The sequence below is a fragment of the Electrona antarctica genome (assembly GCF_951216825.1).
Source record: "Electrona antarctica genome assembly, chromosome: 10".
Lineage (NCBI taxonomy): Eukaryota > Metazoa > Chordata > Actinopteri > Myctophiformes > Myctophidae > Electrona > Electrona antarctica.
In genome coordinates, this window is record NC_136791.1 from 51,648,681 (window position 1) to 51,668,482 (window position 19,802).

The 19,802-nt window shown below is 44.3% G+C and overlaps 1 long non-coding RNA gene across 1 annotated transcript; it reads right to left on the bottom strand.

Annotated features, from left to right (window-relative positions):
- Positions 1 to 14,104: 14,104 nt before the first annotated feature.
- LOC306931645 lies at positions 14,105 to 18,480 on the bottom strand. The gene is made up of 3 exons (XR_013791033.1): positions 18,355 to 18,480; positions 15,254 to 15,503; positions 14,105 to 14,227 (listed from the first exon to the last, which is right to left on the bottom strand). It is a non-coding gene; the product is annotated as an uncharacterized lncRNA (long non-coding RNA).
- Positions 18,481 to 19,802: the final 1,322 nt, after the last annotated feature.

Consider the following 19,802-nt stretch of genomic DNA (forward strand, 5'->3'; position numbering starts at 1 on the left):
ACCCCAGGGGGTCTGGGTGCTGTTTCTAATCTTGCTTAGTTATCTACAATCAGCTAAAACACCCCAGGGGGGTCGGGGGTTCTGTTTCTGACCTAATGATAGGAACAGCTCCTATCTCCAACTGTTAAACCAACAGCTGTGTGTGTGTTGCAGAGAGCTTCCTGCTCTCTGCTCCAGAATTGACATGAATCTACACTGTGTATTTGTGCTTAATCATTTAGACTGGTTAACAATATAGTTTGAACAATTTCATTACATGTGTTCGGCATACTTCATATATAGTATAGATATTGAATTAGTCTTATTTGGTATAAAACTTATAGAGTGACACATGAGCTGAATGCCATGGGTCCCTCCTCCTTCACCGGAAGATCCTGTGAGTTTCTAGGGAGGCGGGACTTAGAAGTTAGTAAATACTGTAGACACTGTGAAACGAGCAGAGTCCACACTGATTAGCTATGATGTGACTTCATGTATTCCACGGGGCCTTCCGCCCGTGGAAAGCCTTGTACTGAGTTATTCTGTTCAATAAAACTGATCAGAATGTGACGACAACCTGCTCCTCGACTCCTTTCTTCACTCGACGACCATCACTGCTAAAGACACATTTTGGGTAACTTGGTGCTAAATATACATCATGTACATGTGGGTTTCTCTACATCGCAAAGACATTTGTCACAAGCCATTCAGCCCATAAAAAGCCTGAATTATACTTTGTGGGCTGGTGTCACGCATGTAAAAAAGCCAAGCTCAAAGTGCATATACGCAGTCTGTGAATGGATTCAGACTCAGAGTGCCAAGGATGTGAGAGTAGAAAGTGTGCACAGTGAAATTGTGCACACTGTATCATCATCAATATCAGACCTTTATAGAGCGTCGCAGTCCCGCCTCCTACCCTGGACCAAGGACTGTCTAAAGAGGACGAGACGCGAAGACCGTACAGGCGACGCCATGTTGCTTATGGTGCTCCATGGAAGGAAAGAAACATGCGCAGTTGAGACCAAGGAAGCTGAACGCGGAAGTGTTGGCTGCATATAGCCCATTGCGCATGTTTCTTTCCTTCCATGGAGCACCATAAGCAACATGGCGTCGCCCGTACGGTCTTCGCGTCTCGTCCTCTTTAGACAGTCCTTGCCCTGGACCAGGAAATGAAACCCAATGCATTTTTCCCATAGACATTTCCTAAAGTATTTATTTAAAGACGGTTACGCCGCGGACAAAGCCAACTCGAGTCGTGACAACTCATGACAACACAAACAATATTTTGGACCAAACAAATAATTACAAAGAAGAAAAACAACAAAAAAAGTGTTGTAACCTGCCGTTTTTTTCTTCTTTCTAATTATTTGTTTGGTCCAAAATATTGTTTGTGTTGTCATGAGTTGTCACGACTCGAGTTGGCTTTGTCCGCGGCGTAACCGTCTATAAATAAATACTTTAAGAAATGTCTATGAGGAAAATGCATTGGGTTTCATTTCCTGGTCCAGGGTAGGAGGCGGGACTGCGACGCTCTATACAGCTCTTGTGGGCTCATACCCAAGATTACTGTATAGTCAACAACATCAAATGGGGACACTTCACACACTGGGTTCCCTTTGGAATTCCCCCTTTACAGCAGTTTGCTTGAAATCTCCATAGAGTATTATAAAGAAGAGTTATCTGCATAATGACAGACCACTAACACATGACAACCTGCTTGCAAAGCAGATGATCAGGTTGAGTGTATACATCATTTAGATTTCCCAGGTGGATTTGGAGGTGCCAGAGTGGATACAGATAACAGCGATGAGGAATAGTCCTACCTTGAATTAAAGGTAGCCTTATATACAATGTGACACAGAGGGTGTGTGCGCGCGCGCGCGCGCGTGTGCGCGTGCGTGCGTGCGTGTGTGTACAGTACAGACAGACAGGCAGAGAGAGATTGAGAGATCGAGGGACTGTATGTTTCCACATCAAACTTAATGCATAATGCATCAAGTGGGAATTCTCATTCCCACTTGCAGTGTCCATTAGGAAGGGTGAGTACATGTATGTACCTGTATGTCACATGATATGAAACACAAGCTGCAGTAGCTCAAACGTTGGCCATCTAATACACTAGTGTCTGTGGGGGTGTGTGTGTGTGTGTGTGTGTGTGTGTGTGTGTGTGTGTGTGTGTGTGTGTGTGTGTGTGTGTGTGTGTGTGCTTGCTGTCAGTTTACAGACTGTAATCAGGTTAGAAGGAAGGTGACTGTCAATCATTTTCATGGCCCCAGCATCCGCTCCCAGACGTTTCTCCCCGCAATATTAACATTTCTCCCACAACAGACTTTCACCAATGTTGCAGATTTTCGAAATATCAATCATTCCTTTTCGCATATTTAAACAAAGGCATATTCATATTAATCCAAACTGGTGGATAAATGGCAGCATGGCAGGAAACAACCGTTTCCAGCAGAACTCCGCCCTGCTTGTCTATCACAGTCTGATAGTAAAATGTCCCTTGAGGAGGATCAGTTGAATAAAGTCAACTCCTTTCATTTATAATTGCCACCTAGCTTGAGGAACCAAATAGAACAGGGTGCCACTTCACTCCATTGAACTCAAAAGGGCTACCATGTTCAATTCGGTTTTGAATGGTGTTCTCGTTCTCCATTTACAGACCCTTCTGACACAATTACGTAGCGTTGTGGAAGTCCATACACCCTGAAGCAGACGTTGGCCTTCTGAGGACTCGTATTCCATCGCTGCAGTGTCAAGCAGCCTCTGGGATTTGATCAGCGAGTCTTTTGTTGTGTCATCTTTGTCTTCAGATGTTCCCTTTTGCTCTATGAAGTCAAACCTGCACGAGGGATTAGCTGTGCTCTGTATGTGTCTTTCTTCACCCCTAAGGCCAGCCATGATGACATTTTCTTCCACTGCCACTGTGTGCCGACTGGCTGGGTCTTTGCCATAAACTATAAACATCACCGGGCGGAGAGGAGCTGTCTGTGGCCTCCAGCGGTCTATAGTCCCAAGATCAGTTTAACTAACTCTGGGGCGTTCACGTGTGTTTATCATCATCACCACCACTTAAATTGGAAATTGTGTTGTTCAAAAGCAGCTTAAGAGTAAAAGGAACTTGCGAGGGGAGCCACCAGATTGATGACGGTATAAATAAGGCTGTAAAAGCCTTGGGCTGTGTCTGAAATCACACTCTACTCACTATATAGTGATTACAGCATTTTGTAGTGGTGTCCAAAAGTATAGTGATAATTATTATACCCTATAATATTGTGAAATCATAAATTGTATATCCCACAAAGCATGAAAGGTAGGGTACAACTAATGGGCACCATTGCAAACCCTACTACATACAGTATAGCATCATGTATTGAACCTTTTTATTTTTTGTGTTCGCTATAAACAAAATGGGGGCTCGCAACTCACTTTAAAATGCCAATTGTATTCACAGCACAGCAGCAATAAACAACGTTTCGACCTTTCTATCTTTTTCAAGTATGAACAAGAAAAGGTGTGGCTTTCATGATTTCATCTATATGTTTTTTTTTATATATATATATAAAATATTCTTTAGTAATAGAACCCACTAGAACTAAAAACAGGCAATAGTATGTAAAGTCACGTTTCTAGTGTGCTGCTGCAGCACATCAAAGAGATCCATCCATACACAGCATGGTACACTGCTTGGCATTCCTGAACATTATTGATAAACTACTGTACTGCATATATATATATATATATATATATATATATATATATATATATATATATATATACTGTATATAAATATTCATTTTAGTAACAGATCCCACTAAAGAAAGAACCCACCACTACTAGACCTAAAAACAGGCAACATTATGTAAAGCCAAATTACTGCCTGGTCTGGCCTTATTTAACCCATTTTGGGCGGGAACCCCTTTTGGTGTGTTATAATTTAGCTATTGAAAAATAGCAGATCTACAAGCTCATACGAGCTTGTAGGTCTGCTATTTTTGAAAAATCATGAAAATATTTATTTATTTATATAATAGATTTAGATTTTTTTTTTTTTTTTTCGAGGTCAGGCCTAAATGGGCTAAGGGCATTTTGATTGATTGATTGAAGAATGTATTAACAGTTTGCAGAATTACAGTACATTTCAAGTACAAACTCAATACAAAGGCTGTTAACTGTGAGTGGACGACCCAATTAAGCATTACACTTGTTTCCAATAGGGTCCACCATGTTCAAATAGACACACTAGGCACATATACTGTAGTTCCCTACAGAACTACTTAGGGTAGGGACGGAGTAGGGAACGAGTGAGTGATTTTTGACTCGCCTCTGCCTTGATATTGTGCTCATGTATGCCTGTGCGAGGGGCCAATTGGGGTCCTCAAAATCTGTAGAGGTCCTCCTTCAATCAGATTGTGAGATAGTGTGTGCAAAGAATAATTTTTATCTTGAGTGTGTCGAGGGAGGACACTTCATGGGGTGACTCCAATGGTTCAGGTTCATCCACCAATTAGATTTTAAGAATATCTTGTGTGAAAGTGGCAATTGGATGATGCTAGACGAAAGGTCACCAAAATCATTAGATTTCATCCTCCAGGGAGTATAGCTGTGGCGACTGTGGCTCAGGAGGTAGAGCAGGTCGTCCAATGATCCATGGGTCGGCGGTTTGAATCCCGGCTCCTCCTGTCTACATGTCGAAGTGTCCTTGGGCAAGACACTGAACCCCAAATTGCTCCCGATGTGCTGGTTGGTATACCTTGCATGGCTTCCGCCGCAATCGGTGTATGAATGGGTGAATGTAATGCACAATCTATGTAAAGCGCCTTGGATAAAGGCGCTATATAAATGCACCATTTACCATTTATAGCTAGATTGATAGTTATCTGTATTGATCCCATCCCATGGGGGAAGTTCAGGCCCCAGAGACAGCACAGTAGGGAATAGCAGTGTGGTGCCACAGAAAGAAACCCCAGAAAGATTTCCGAAAATATTGATTACATTTATTGGCGAATCTGGTTACTGGTGAATCATGACCATAAAACATTTGACGTAAAAATAAATATTTGATACATTTAATAAATAAAAACCTTTTTGTTGGTTTTCAATATAATATTCACACAGAATCAAATGTATATATGGTCATGTTTCACCAGAAGAAACAAATGGGTTTTCTATGTGTGCCACCACAAAATGGACGCCACCATGCCCTGTAGTAGTAGCAGCCTACAAAAGAATAACATCACAATAATCACACCCTCAAACAATTATTAATAAAAGTATACCTATACAATCATCCTGCCTGGTGCAGAGCAAGAAGACACTGTATACAGGATAAACTCATCCTGCCTGACGTTATGTAGAACAAGGAGATATTTAGCAAGGTCAAGGCCGCCCGTTATCACTGTATTAAATAGACTAAATCAACCGTTATCAGGACGTTGGGATACGGCCAATATGGCCATACTGGCATACTCACCCTTGGCTGAACGTGTAATTTCCAACTCTATTGTCGGCGCATGGAAACTAGGGGCTACTAATATATATACTATTCTCTGCCTGTAACTCGGACAGCGCTGAGTCGGGTCTGCAGTGGCCTTCGCAACGCTCGGCACGGCTCAAGGCCACCAGACACGGCGCGCCTCCGTCATTGACATCAGTGAGACAAAAATACCATTATCATTGTCACAATAGGTGATAATGACATACTGAAACAGTGAGTATGTGGAAAATGTCCATACTGGGCCCATTGCATGGTCCTGATGACGGTTGATTTCGCATATTCTATGCGGGTGAAAGAATAGTAATGCTGATTATCCTCCTTTTCAAAACAGCCATCATTATGTGCATAATATAATAATATATTATCTGACCAAACCAGAGTTAGAGTCAAAGTATGTGCACAGACACACTACCATAACCGATTTACCCCATCGGAAGTCTCATATTGAGATGCAGAAACATCGTGCTACTATTTACATAATTAGCGCAAGTAATCACAGCCTCAATTGGAACTTGTGCATCAGTAAGCCGCTACAAATGTCTGTTTAACATATTGGAGTGTGTCATTCAAACCTGCCTGGTGCTTTATAGGAAAAGTGTGTTGTTTTGCATCGATAGTGGCGCACAGTGGCATAGCAAAGATTCAGTTGAAGTCAAGATGAGGTCATATAACCCAATACCCAAGACTGGAGTACCTGAAAGAAGAATGCTACTTCTAAATGCTTACAATGCACCACTCCCATAGCAATCCACATTAGCCTGCATGCATTATTGCCATACAATGTCAATGTCTGCAGTTATATGCACTTTGACAGGACGCTGCTTAGGGCACGGTGTTAAACTCAGTCACCTGCTTTATGGATCTCGGCCATGTGGATAATGGTGACGGAGACATTGAAACAATCACCTTCCCCGTAAACTGTGAAATGGATGATGTTCTGCCATAACTGGCTTTCATGCGATGTATTCGAATGAGAGTCGGATCGTTGATCGGACGAGGAGACAAGCTTTTCCATGGGGGATAAGATCAGGGACCCCATTTGGCCTGTGTGTGTGTGTGTGTGCGTGCGTGCGTGCGTGCGTGCGTGCGTGCGTGCGTGCGTGCGTGCGTGCGTGCGTGCGTGCGTCCGTGTGCGTGCGTCCGTGTGTGTGTTTGAGGACATGGATCAGTCACACTCTGCTCTCTTCATTATTCCTCCTCTAGGGTTATTCCCATGGGGTACTTTTCATCTGCAGATCCAAATACCCGGCTCAGTACACAGAGATACCCAATAGAGTAGGGGGGGGGGGGGGTGCAGAGGATATCAAAGGCAATCACTGCCTCTTGTCTCTCCCACTGTAACCAATGTGCATAGTCCACCTATCTAGCAAAAATAGCCCAAATGATCTGATGTTCTATACATTGCTCCTGATGCTTCCGTCATCTAGTAATCTTAAATCACCAATCGTATTATTCTCAGAAGGTGTATTTATATTCATCTGGCTCACTGTCAAAGCCTGTCGGGGGAGGTGTGAATCTCTTCTTACTTCTATTTTGGACCCTTTTCTTCACTGTTCCTTCCCGTCTGTCTCTGTCTCTCTCTCTCTCTGGCGCTCCTCTCTAGCAGCCAACAACAGAGCACTAAGTGTACCAGCACAATATGATTATTTATCCAAGGAAACACGGTGAGCTTCCGCTCGCTCAGCACACAGGCCGGTTTGACCTACCTATGATTACATTCATCAACAACTCGCTAGTCTCTATGAGGTCCCTCCCCCCCCACAGTTAGAAATACACAGTGCACACACAAAACAGTTTGGTGGGACTCTACTCTGACCTTCCAGCAAGCATGCTACCCACCACATTACCGCAGTAGTGCTGTTTGCAGATGCGAGTTTATACCTCACAGCTTTGCATTAACGGCCTGTGAACCCCCCCCCACTCCTGCTTATGCAAACTTGCAGACACTTTCCCCTACTAGGACATTACAAACCAAATTGATATTATGCAAATACGAACGGAGAACGAGTGCAACGGCTGCAAGTAGTGCCATTGAGACAGCAGAGGCAGGCAGTGGTATGAATTAATTGTATCCTGGCATGTGGGGACAGAGGAAGCTGCAGTGGGGGGGGGGGGGGGGGGGGGGGTTATCCCTCTCAGTGGGGCCCGTAGCTCTGCTTGAGTTTTAGATCTGGTGATTAGGTCGAGAGGTCGAGATGCTCAGCGGAAATCTCTCCTGAATTCTGAGGAAGTGCTGAGAGCATGTTCTTAATTGAATCAGAAGTGTGCTATTGAAAAAAGAAAAAAGAAACAACACCTGACCACAAATGGCCAGCATAATGCAGAACAGTGTGTGTGTGTGTGTGTGTGTGTGTGTGTGTGTGTGTGTGCGTGCGTGCTTTCTGTTTGCCTCAATATGAATTTAATGTCAGTATATTTATCTGTGTACTTCTAAAAACCTCATGTTGTGTGTCGTGTGGCAACACGTCGCCTGCAGCTACCGAAGCAATGCCTTATCATAACAGATATGTCTTTAAGGAAAAACAGTAAAACCCTTCATAGTACACACACAATTGTTTATTCCACTCTGCGCCACAATTCCACTCAAAATAACTGGCTGAAATGCAAATTCCCAGGATACTCATGCTGGAAGCAAGACATGCCCAAGGCTGTATTTCAACCAAAGGCACTGCATTATTCACAAGGTAGTTTACCGTGGGGTTTGGTGAATAACATGAAAAATCAGACCTACCTAAATCTGACCGATTGTAAGACACCCACACCTATTCCTCATCTCTCCCTGCCCTGTCAACAAAGAAATATTATTGCATTCATTTCCCTCTCCAACCCAAGTGGGCACCGATTAAATATTCATACTGTATTTGTAGCCAGTGGAGCACTTCCACTGACCGTTAATGCCACAAAAGAACATATTGTTTCTAAAAAAAAAATCACACCCGTGTTAAGTGAGTGGTGCAACTCCGCGTGAGGGTCCCCGGGGGTCCGCGGAAGGGTGCCGGCCCGGTTCCGGCGAGTCGCCCTGTGTCCGAAATGGTCGAGAAATGACAGAGTTACCATGTGGGGGTCCCCAGGGGGTCCCTGGAACATCCAGACCACCAGGAACGTGCCCAGGGGGCTGGCCCGGTTCCGGCGAGCCGCCCCGCGTCCGAAACGGTCGAGAAAAACGTGCATTTCCTGTCAGTCAGTCTGTCTGTTCGTCCGTCACCCCATGCCTCCATATATGGTCATGCCTCGTGACATCACGTGACATCACATGACATCGTCAGGGATGGAGATGCCTGATGTCATCAATGTATTACAGAGCTTACAATGCAGGGCTTGCTTAGCACAGCAACGATTCTAAGTCAAAGCGTCGAGAAAGATGTAGGTGTACAAAAGCTTTTGCAGTAACTGTTGAAATGAGAGGTGCCCTATAAAAGGTATGTATATATTCACTTCTTAACCACAAGCTGCATCTGGACCATGCTTTAGAAGATGCAATTGGGGACTTCTGTGTACAATTACAATTGCATGTGCAGATTTGTGAGAAAGCCCAATGCACAATATACATTGTAATATACAATATACAACATACTGAAAGGATTACTGGACCAGAGATGGACCTTTGACTGTATTTTCCAGTTGCAAAATCCCATTTAAAAATAATCATATGGCTCAGACAGAACATAATGCTTTAGGGCTTCTAGATCCTCCAAGAAGCTCCTTCAAGCCTCACAGACCTGCACACTGGCATCAAAGTAATTTGGAGCACCTACAGTATACAAGTGCATTTCAAAATGACACTATTTATTTGAACTAGGGCCACCCTAGTGTAGTGGTTAGACTCAGAGCATATCAGAAGAAGAAGAAGAATCAGGTTTATTGTAATTGTTCCAGGTACAGGTACAAGTACACGCACAAGTACAAGTACAACGAAATTGCGATGTGCTGAGTGCACGGGGCGCAGCAACATGGGTCGCGCCGCCACTAACTTCTCTTTACATCAGAGAGGGGTTGGAGAGAGGGGGGGGGGGGGGGGGGGGGGGGGGGGTAGGAAAACATCACATCACATTACAATTTATCATTGTATAGTGCAGGCACGGAATGTACACATCACACTTCAAGCAAGGCTGAGCTCACACCTTTAATGCAATTCTCGTGCTCGTTGAATCAATGCTGTGTAGTATCATGGCCACCCAATGTATTTCCAATGGGAGTCACGTGGTTTGACACAACATTGTGTTGTATGAGGGGGAGGGGCGCATTCGACTGCGCCCCTCCCCCTCATACAACACAATGTTGTGTCAAACCATGTGACCTCCATTGGAAATGCATTGGGCGGCCATGACACAACACAAAATGCATCCAACGAGCACAGAGCATTGCATTAAAGGTGTGAGTGCACCCTAAGAATGGTAGTCCTTGGCTGTGCAGGCACGTTTCTGGGGGTGGGTGGTGGGGGCTTGGTCCTGGGCATAAAAAAGCTCTACTCCTACGCATACCTTCCAATGGGATGAGCTGCGTGGGGGGAGGAAAAGTCCTGCGTTATTATGGCGGGTTCAGTGGAAAACGAGCACGGCCCAGACGAAGACACAACAGGTGTCAGGGAGGTGGGGGGGAGGCTATATGCCTTTCATGCGGAAGGTTGTGGGTTCGATCACTGCCTAGGGTCGTCGTCAGCAAGGGCCTGCGGTCGGAATGGGGTTCCTAACGCCAAATCGAATAGGTTCAGATCTGAGCCTCTTTAGGAGGCACGTCCGATTCTGAAGCCTGTCCTGGATGGGGTACCCGGACGTAAAAACAAATCCACTGTATTTATCTGAACTATGCATATATGCAGGCAAAGCAGAGAGACACTGGCTCCTAAGCAAAGATTTTTGAGCAGAACATTGTACACAGTTGTGTGCCCTTGTATTCTTTCAAAATAGCGACGTGGGGTGCCCATCCGATTTCCCCCTAAAGGCTCATACATAGTCTGGATTTTCGGTGGTTAGGTGACCACCGAACTACAACATGACGCCACAAGCCGCGGTGAAGAGCAAACCACCACCACCGCTCCAGCCCTTCTCTCTGTTTTTACTCACCACCCCTCAATGTTATTTCAGCTCCAGTGGTCACCTCATCACCGAAAATCCAGACTATGAATAGGCCTTTAGACATGTACAGACGTCTTGGGCACACCATGGGATAATTCCTAGGACGTCTGGAGACGTGTTGGGCATAAATTGGGTCAGCTGGAGTATTTGTGTGCACTGGATCCTGGAATCGCAAACTTTCTGTTTGTGGAAACAATATGTGTGTTTGACAACACAACCACAGACTATATTTGTCAGCGCAGTTTTTAGTTTGGGAGAGTAATGAAAAATATGCCCCATCCAACCGCTCTGTAATCACTGTTGCAGGTCCCCTACAACAGCATTCCACCATAGTGTCATCGTATTCCTATTATGTTTTATCAACATCATCATCAGTATGTCTATACTGTATGTGTGCCACTTCATTGACTTCTATGGTATGAATGGGAATGTCATCCAAGTCTATGGCGAATTGCAACAGTTACTAATAATCTAGCATTGAACAATCGTTATTGCGGGGTGGCAGAAGTTTGTGGTAAAAATAACAGGCCTGGCAACTGCTGGGAACCAAGATGTGGCCAAGGCACAGCTGAATAAGAAACTATTGCCTGTAATGTTGGACTGTTGCTGGGCTCAGTGGGCTGATACAGAGTACAGACTAATATTGCTTTGGGGGAAATATTCAACAGCATGTAAGCTAGCGGCATGACTTAATAATACCCTGTAGTTGAAGTATCCCTCATTTATAAACAGTCAATGGTTGCCCTAAACAGCAGTCAGTCATATAGCCTTTGGGTCTTGGTCTGATCGACACACAGGTGCTCTGACAACTCCCAATGTTCACACAAGCAATAACACTCCCCATGCCAAATCCTCCTCATTACAAGCAAACGACTGATCAATCCACGGTGCAAGCAAGAGAGAATTATTAGCCACAAAAGATCCCCTCCTGTGCTGAGTAGGGACTGAACAATTACCTTCAACACATGTTCCTTCCAGTGCTTACTCCCCCTCCTCGGCTCAGTTTGATCTCCAATTCAAATCAGCTGTTGTGTTGTACGAAGGAGGGCAAAACAGAATGCACACCTTGTGTTGGTGAGCTGCTGACTACAGCTGTGTAGGCATACAACCACAAATAATCACAGTCTCACAAACAGTCAGCATTAGGGCCACATTGTCATAAATGAATGAAATATTTGTCTTTGTCAGAATAATGGATTTCAGCACTGCTTTCAACACTACTCAACACAAACACACAACACACTAAACAACAAGCAAACCCCAGCTACTGTAGCTGTAGCCTGGAACTCACCTATGCTTTTTATGGCATAGGCAGCTCCCGGCAGGATCCGCCGGGAGAAACTATGTGCAGCTGCGCGACATGAGACTAATTACTACTAGAGCGACAGAGAGAGAGAGGAGTGTGTGTGTGTGTACACGTGTGCGTTTGTGTGTCAATTTAACAAAGGTGCAGACGATCAGAAATCAGCAGAGAGTGAGCGATGTTTGCGCTACTCTGTGCCGAATTGAAGTGGACTCGGACCTAGACTTTTTTTTCCTCCCTGGAAATAAAAACGTCTGGGTTTCCGATGCTACTGTAGCTGTAACCCACCACTGAAAAGAGGTGGGTAAAATGGCATCTCCCAGTCCCACAAACTGCCTGCACCCACTTGCAAATCAACGAGTCATTCAACTTCCTGTAGATCTCCATCAACAACAGCCTGCAGTGGGTGTTGGCGCTAGGGATGACTCAGCCTCAGGGCTCAATGCTTGGATAGTGTTTGTTTCCCCTGAGGCTCTCAGAGCCCAGAACAGAACAGGGACATGGAATAAATTAAATAAATAAATATATAAAACGAAAAACTGTATCTGAATTAACCATGCTTGTTTTGCTCACACGGTTACTTGCGGTTACACGGTTACACGGCGGTGGCTCAGGGGTAGAGTGCCTGGATGGTAACCGTAAGGTTGCCAGTTCGAACCCGGGCTCCCGCAGAGTTACTGTCGAAGTGTCCTTGAGCAAGACACTGAACCCCTAATTGCTCCCGATGTGCTAGTTGGTGCCTTGCATGGTTTCCGCTGCCATCGGTGTATGAATGTGTGTGTGAATGGGTGAATGTAATGCACAATCTCTGTAAAGTGCCTTGGATAAAGGCGCTATATAAATGCACCATTTACCATTTAATGTAAGTTCTTGTTGCATATCTGTAGACATCAACAAGTAAAGTGTAACGTCGTTTAAGGTCCTATGAAATTGAAACTTAAAAAAAAAAAATCTGACCCGTCTGAAGTGAGTGGTAATGTACTGTACTGTACTGTACTGTACTGTACTGTACTGTACTGTACTGTACTGTACTGTACTGTACTGGCTCTCCTCCCTGGCCTCTGTCTGTGTGTTAGGCTGCACAACAGTGACATTCTGCACAACAGTGACACTTGGTGGTGACAATATGCTACTTCGGTGCTCGGACACAGGGACGGACCCAGACACACACACACACACACACACACACACACACACACACACACACACACACATAGCTGTCTATATGAGTGGTTGCACCACTCAAAAATGTTTTTTGTGTGTTTTTGATCCCCACAAATTAGAACAATCAGGCTTTCTCATCATATATGGGCTATTATGTTAATTGCTCTTTGTAACAGCTCAAATGATTTGGTCGTACGCGTGATGTCATCTGTATCACCCTACATTGTATAATTTATCCCTTTCTTCAGTCTTCAGTTCCAAATTTGCATTTCCACTTTGTTTACAATGTCCGCCATTGTTGATTTTCCAAGCTGGAATGGAATGGAAACAAGACTGGGTTTATCTAGCATCAGTATTATAATGGCTCAAATATTTTGTACAACTTCCGGGGAAGTTTTGTGGTGCAGAAATTAAGTCACTGAGTCCGAAACGTGAAGGCAATCATTGATGGCTTTCATTAAACACTGAGGTTGGAGCAGATCATGTCCCTGCCATGAAAAATATATTTGGTTCTCATAGCTGGTCCACTTTGTTAAGACCCCTTGCTTCCTGAGCAGTTGTCAGAAACTGTATTCTGCACACCAGGTGGCCCAGTCACTGGGAGTTCTTTAATTATGCCACTCAGTGGTCACAGCATGTTCTGATCCCTTTTGATGAGATGAGTGTTGGTCTTGTTTTTCTTTTTCAAATTAATTTCACTGTGCTTTACCCCTGCTGCCTGCCAGTCATCCGCAAACAAAAAGGTGTTCAATAAAAAAAAGAATAACACAATGCTAAACCAGTGTACTGTAAGCTTTCTCATTAACTCATTTTGGGCGGGAACCCCTTTTGGTGTTAGCATTATGTTATGCTTTAGCTTTTGAAAAATAGCAGATCTACAAGCTCATAGCACGCCACCGAGTGGCGCGCTACGAGCTTGTAGGTCTGCTATTTTAAAAAAAATCGAAGAACGACTGACATAGAAACATAGCTTTTTCAAAAAAATGTCAGGATGTAGAAGACATTTTTAGAATCTGATCTCAGGTCAAAATAGATTAACTCGTAAACATCTTACCTTGGATATGGTGACAGGCAATCAGTGGCAGGGCACACACACACACACTTGAATAAAATTATCATGGCAATCTCTCCCAGGCACAGGATGCTGGTGATGACATTTGCATTGCTTGGTGCTCCAGGGCATGCAGCTTTTGAAGTTGGAACACTTTTCTGCAGACAGAAAACCAACCAAAAATCAATGTGACAAAGGTCTCACCATGTGAGCAGATATAATTCATCCCCCCTCGCATGACCCAGAAACCCACAGCTGAACTGCTCGCAGTAAACTTTATGCTGTGTAACCAAAACCTACAGGGAGTCCTAATTAGGCCAGGAAACGGCACAACACCAGGAGTAGGGGGTGGGGCTGAGAGGGAGGGTTACTGAGGGAAGTGGAGAGACGTCGTACACAAACTGGGGTTTGGATTGAAGAGGAAGCAGCAGAAGAAGAGGTGGATGAAGAGGGGGGTGTGAGTCGGAAGGAGGGAAGAGAAGAAGTGGATCAGGGACTTATTAACCAATTTTGACCTGGGAACGATTCTTTTTTTTTTAAAGATATATTTTTTTGCGGCTTACGCCTTTTATTGGTTTTTGAAGGGACAGACAGTAGGCTGACAGGAAACGGGAGAGAGATGGGGGAAGACATGCAGTAAAGGCCGTGTCGGGCTCGGGAGTCGAACCCGCGGCACACTGCAACTGGATTACCAGTCGGGTGCCCAGACGGTTACGCCACCGCCTGGGCCTGGGAACGATTCTACAAAAGATATGAGTTAAAAACGTTCGCTTTGAAAGATATATATTCAATGATTTGCACTAAATTTTCACGATTTTTCAAAAATAGCAGACCTACAAGCTCGTAGATCTGCTATTTTTCAATAGCTAAATTATAACGTAATGTTTAAAACACCAAAAGGGGTTCCCGCCCAAAATGGGTTAATTACGCATGAGGAGAAGTGATCATCAGGGGGAAAGCAGAGAAGGAAAGTGGGAGGCGGACAGAGAGGAGGGGGGAAATTTGGGAACGTTGAGGGAAGAGATGGATACACAGGAAGACAACCTAAAGAGGAAGAGAGGTTCACACGTGCATAAACGTGGTCAAACTAAATGGAAAAGAGCTGCTGACAGAGCCAAACGGATCCTCTCTAGGACCTCTTCAGTGCAGTTTGGCAGTCTTCCAGACACCTTGTGCTTACATACCTGGCTCCCTGACAGCCTGCCAGCTCTGAGTGTTCCATGGATGCTGGTCTCGAGGGGCCAGGCGCCTTGCCCACACACACTCCGCCACAGAGGCCCTCTGAGTAGGCATGAGATGACGGCGGAGTGGCCTGGGTCAGCCAACACCGCAGAGCTAATACGTGCTTAGACTTTCGCCGCGAAACCCCTCAGGCCCTGCAGCCGCAATGAGCCCAGAGATTGCCGTGCCCCTTTCATTTTGGCAGCCTGAGATCTGAGGGAGAAAGGGGGAGGTGGAGGTGGTGGGGGGAATGGGAAGCAAAACAAACAGACATTTTAGGAGAGGGATATGGCTGGCTGCTTCTCCAAGCTTTGCTATCCCCTCATGTGCATTCAAAACCAGTAGCAACACAAAGCAGTTATCTGAACAACCTACTCTCTCAGCAGTCACCAGCAGCTAAAATGTATTTGGAATATGCCAATGACATGAGAGCATTTCAATTGGATTTCTCTATACAAATCTTTTATTTACAATTCACACAGGCAATGCGTAGGCCTCCAGTGTTTACATCAGACTTGCAAATGATGCATTTGTGACTGGGTTGACAGAGATATTCGAGGCAGCCTGGAAAGCAGTGCACGAATAAAGCGGATGTTTTCAGTTTTTACTATAAAATGAAATGCAAACCTCCATTATGTTTATTCAGACACATACTTATAGTATCGTATACAAGGAGCTCACAAAAAGGGTAAACTTTATTGTGAGCTCCAAATATGAAAAGTAAACAGTACAATCCCAGTGTCCCAGAAAAAATAACCATATGGTTTCATTTGAAAGATATCCTTACGGTTATACTAACGCTAAGGATTTTACTGTCCAATTGCAAAAATCAGCACAAGCTGAGCTAAAGGCCAAAGTGTCAATATGACAACACAATTACAATCTTCCCATATGGTTGGAAACACATGGCACCTTACAATTAAGTGATTTGTATCACTTTGACAGTGTCTATGACATCAGCTTGTGACTGCAACTTGTTCCTGTTCGCAGATGCTGGTCTTGGACAGGAACAAACTGCATGTTGAAAAGGCCCTCAACTCTGAACTCAGTAGAATCTGCACCTGGCTCGCTGATAACAAACTATCTTTACACCTGGGAAACTGCAGCCATTCTCTTTGGATCAAATAATAATCTCAGCAAGGCAGATGGCTTCTTGGTTAGAGTGGGTGACAATATTATCACACGAAAAGATAAAATTACCTACCTAGGTTCCATCCTGGAGGCAAATCTTTCTGGTGATAAAATGGCCTGCACCAACATAATCAAAAAAGACAACCAAAGAACAAGATTCCTATACAGGATCTCCTCACTGGTCAACCAAAACAACCTGAAGACCCTAACAGGAGCCCTCATACAACGTTTCTTCGACTATGCATGCACCTCCTGGTACCACAGCACCTCCAGACATCCCAAAACAAACTGGTCAGGCTACTACTGGACCGCCCAAACCCACCTCACCCCTGCCCACTTTGACAGGCTGGAAGGGCTTAGGGTTGACGACAGAGCACAGCATCTTGTAATGGGTCTGGTCCACAAGATTCGATACACCACCACGCTGAGCAATAAGCGTTGTTTTGACCAGAAATGCTGCCCTGGCATGGGGAATTGGAGATGAAAGCGACTGAAAGCGTGCGTGCACGCTCGCGCGTGTGGGTGCACGCACAAATCAAGACCAGTGTTATGGCTAACAACAGATAGCCATCCGAAGCTAATGTGAGTAGCGTTTCTACTAGATTGGATCAAAACATTTATACTGAATAAACATAACTTACGCTTATTGGCGCTTGCCGAGACTAATGATTAACGTAGGTTACATTTTTCGGCGGGGAAAGTATTAAGTGATGTCACCAAGTGCTCGATCGAGGGTGTGTGAGGGCTCCAAATGGTATAAAGCACTTGGAAGACGAGTCCTTCATTCACACTTTACATCACTTTTAAAACTCTTACCAACAATCAGAACCATAAAATTGCATGAGTTATAGTAAAGAAAAGGTCCTGTACCTGCATCAGTAATTATTTATACTGTAACCAAACTGTATTGCAGACTAGCCCCTCTCGGGACCCTACGTTAAAGTTTTCTGACATTTTGATGACTTTAGACGTAGGGTCCCTTCCCACGTATCTTAATCTATATGTTAATTATAATATACAACCCGATTTCCCGTCGCAACCGCCTTTGCTGCGCCGTGTGTGTGCTAGTTATTTGTTCCAAAAGAAGCATATATCTGCTATAGGAGCCAACGGAAACATCAATGAAACTTTCCTTTGGTGCAGAAGCCGTTAAGTATTTTTAAACTTTGCTTGACCATTTTGGCAGCTCTGAAATTCTCTCTTCGGTCCTTCCTTGTTGACATCTCGGTTGGCTAGCTGCACCTACGAGGCGCGTAGTGAGGCGCAGCTAGCCAACCCCGATGCTGGAGGCGGTACAATGGGATGTCAACAAGGAAGGACGGAAGAGAGAATTTCAGAGCTGCCAAAACGGTCTGACAAAGATTAAAAATACTTAACAGCTTCTGCGCCGTTCACGGGGGGTTCGGTTGTCTCCGTTGTCTCCTATAGCTCTTATATGCTTCTTTTGGAATATGTCAGCATCACACACACACAGCGCAGCAAAAGCAACGGTGTCAGTGTGCGTTTGAGAATTAGCATGTAGCTTTGCTTTGGTGTCACCGGACCCTATGGGTTGGGGTCCAAAGGAGCTCAACCCGGGGGGTCCGGAGATGGGCTAATTGCAGACCAACAAGAAAACACAAAACTGTTCCTTTTGAAATTTAATATCTTTATCTGACTGGATCAAACAAAATACTAATATTTAAATTAATAACAATCAAGATTTCAAAATACAAATGTTAATGTTCAAAATCAGATTTTTTAAGTCTGCCACAAAGTTCCTTTAACTCCAATGAGTAAAGTATCAAAAAGTTATCCCAAAGTTATCATACAAACGTAATCATCAAACCATAAATTGTAGATCTTCTATTTTCCAAAAATCAAGTAACCCATAAAGTCATCAAATAAAAAGGCAAAGCATTGCTCAAAAAGGGGAAAAGAATATATTCCTCACCCAAACTTCAAGTCAGGAGGCCACACAGCAGGCGTTCCCCTTTGTCCAAAAGCTCTGAATTGATTTATAGCTAAACCCTCAGAAATGTCCTTGACCAAACATTTCCTCTTCAGATCTCAAAGTTTTCCATCCCTATTCCCCAGCCACCCCACTACTCTGTGGTTTATCATTGTCTGATTATGGTTTAGTTACTTTAGTATTGGCCTTGGTTGACAAACCACCACCAAAGACCTATTTTTTTATACCTAAAATGGAACCCCTGGCTGCCTCACTTCCTGTACTTATATAGCTGTTCCTGGTACCTCACTTCCTGGAACTATTGCTAACTTTTCCCACATCTCCCCCTATGAGCAAAACTTGTCAACAAAAAAATGAATGACCATATTCAACTACACAAAACTCAAGAGTTATAGGCCAAAACATGAAGCAGCCTGTTATATGGCAATCATGAAACAGATGATTGAAAGATTAGGTGTAGTGGTAGTTTGACCTACTGGGAGTGACTGACTGACTGACTGACTGACTGACAGGCAGGCAGGCAGGCAGGCAGGCAGGCAGGCAGGCAGGCAGGCAGGCAGGCAGACAGGCAGGCAGGCAGGCAGACAGACAGACCAATGGTGTTGCAAAAATATAATTATCCACATATTTGGAATACAGTGGCTCTAACGTTGTCATAATTATGTACTAAGAAGAAACAGACCAGAATTTTGACCATTTGTTTCAGCCTCATGCACATGACTGTTGCCAAGACCATTTATAAATGTAGAGAAATATTCCCTTTAGAGTAATTAAATTAAATGAAAAGTGCTAGTACAAATGGAATGAAGGGGTGCCAGACTGAACAAAGAACTCTTTTGCAAAGTACATTTTCGCATAATTTGACCATTGCATGTGTTGTAAATTAATTCAGCACTTCATATGGCTATGATGAACTAGGGCTGACCTCGATTAGTCGACTAATCGATCAAGGGAGTCTTAAGGCTTATTCATACTCCAGTATTTGGTGATGAGGTGACGACCGAAACGGTGGTCATCTCATTGACCACTGTTTCGGTGGGCACGTCATCACCAGCTCAGTGGCCTTGTGGTTAGAGTGTCCGCCCTGAAACTGGGAGGTTGGGGTTCGATCCCCGGCCAGGTCATACCAAAGACTGTAAAAATGGGACCCAATAGAGCTCCGAAGTCTGACGTCACTTTCAGTAGAGGTCATCAATCTCCAGGTTCATGTATTTGTTTATTTGCATTGAGATCCCCAAACGGCGATTTTAGGTCGCTTCATATAAGAACTGTGTTTGAAAAATAAACCGACCACCTCGGCGTTTCTGTCAGGGGAGTGGCTGTGCGTCGTTAATGATGTCCATTCATATTTGATACAGCCAGTTTCTAGAGAAAATGGAATTAATGTGACCGCAAAAGTCTTGAAACTACATATGAATGCAATGTCGCTG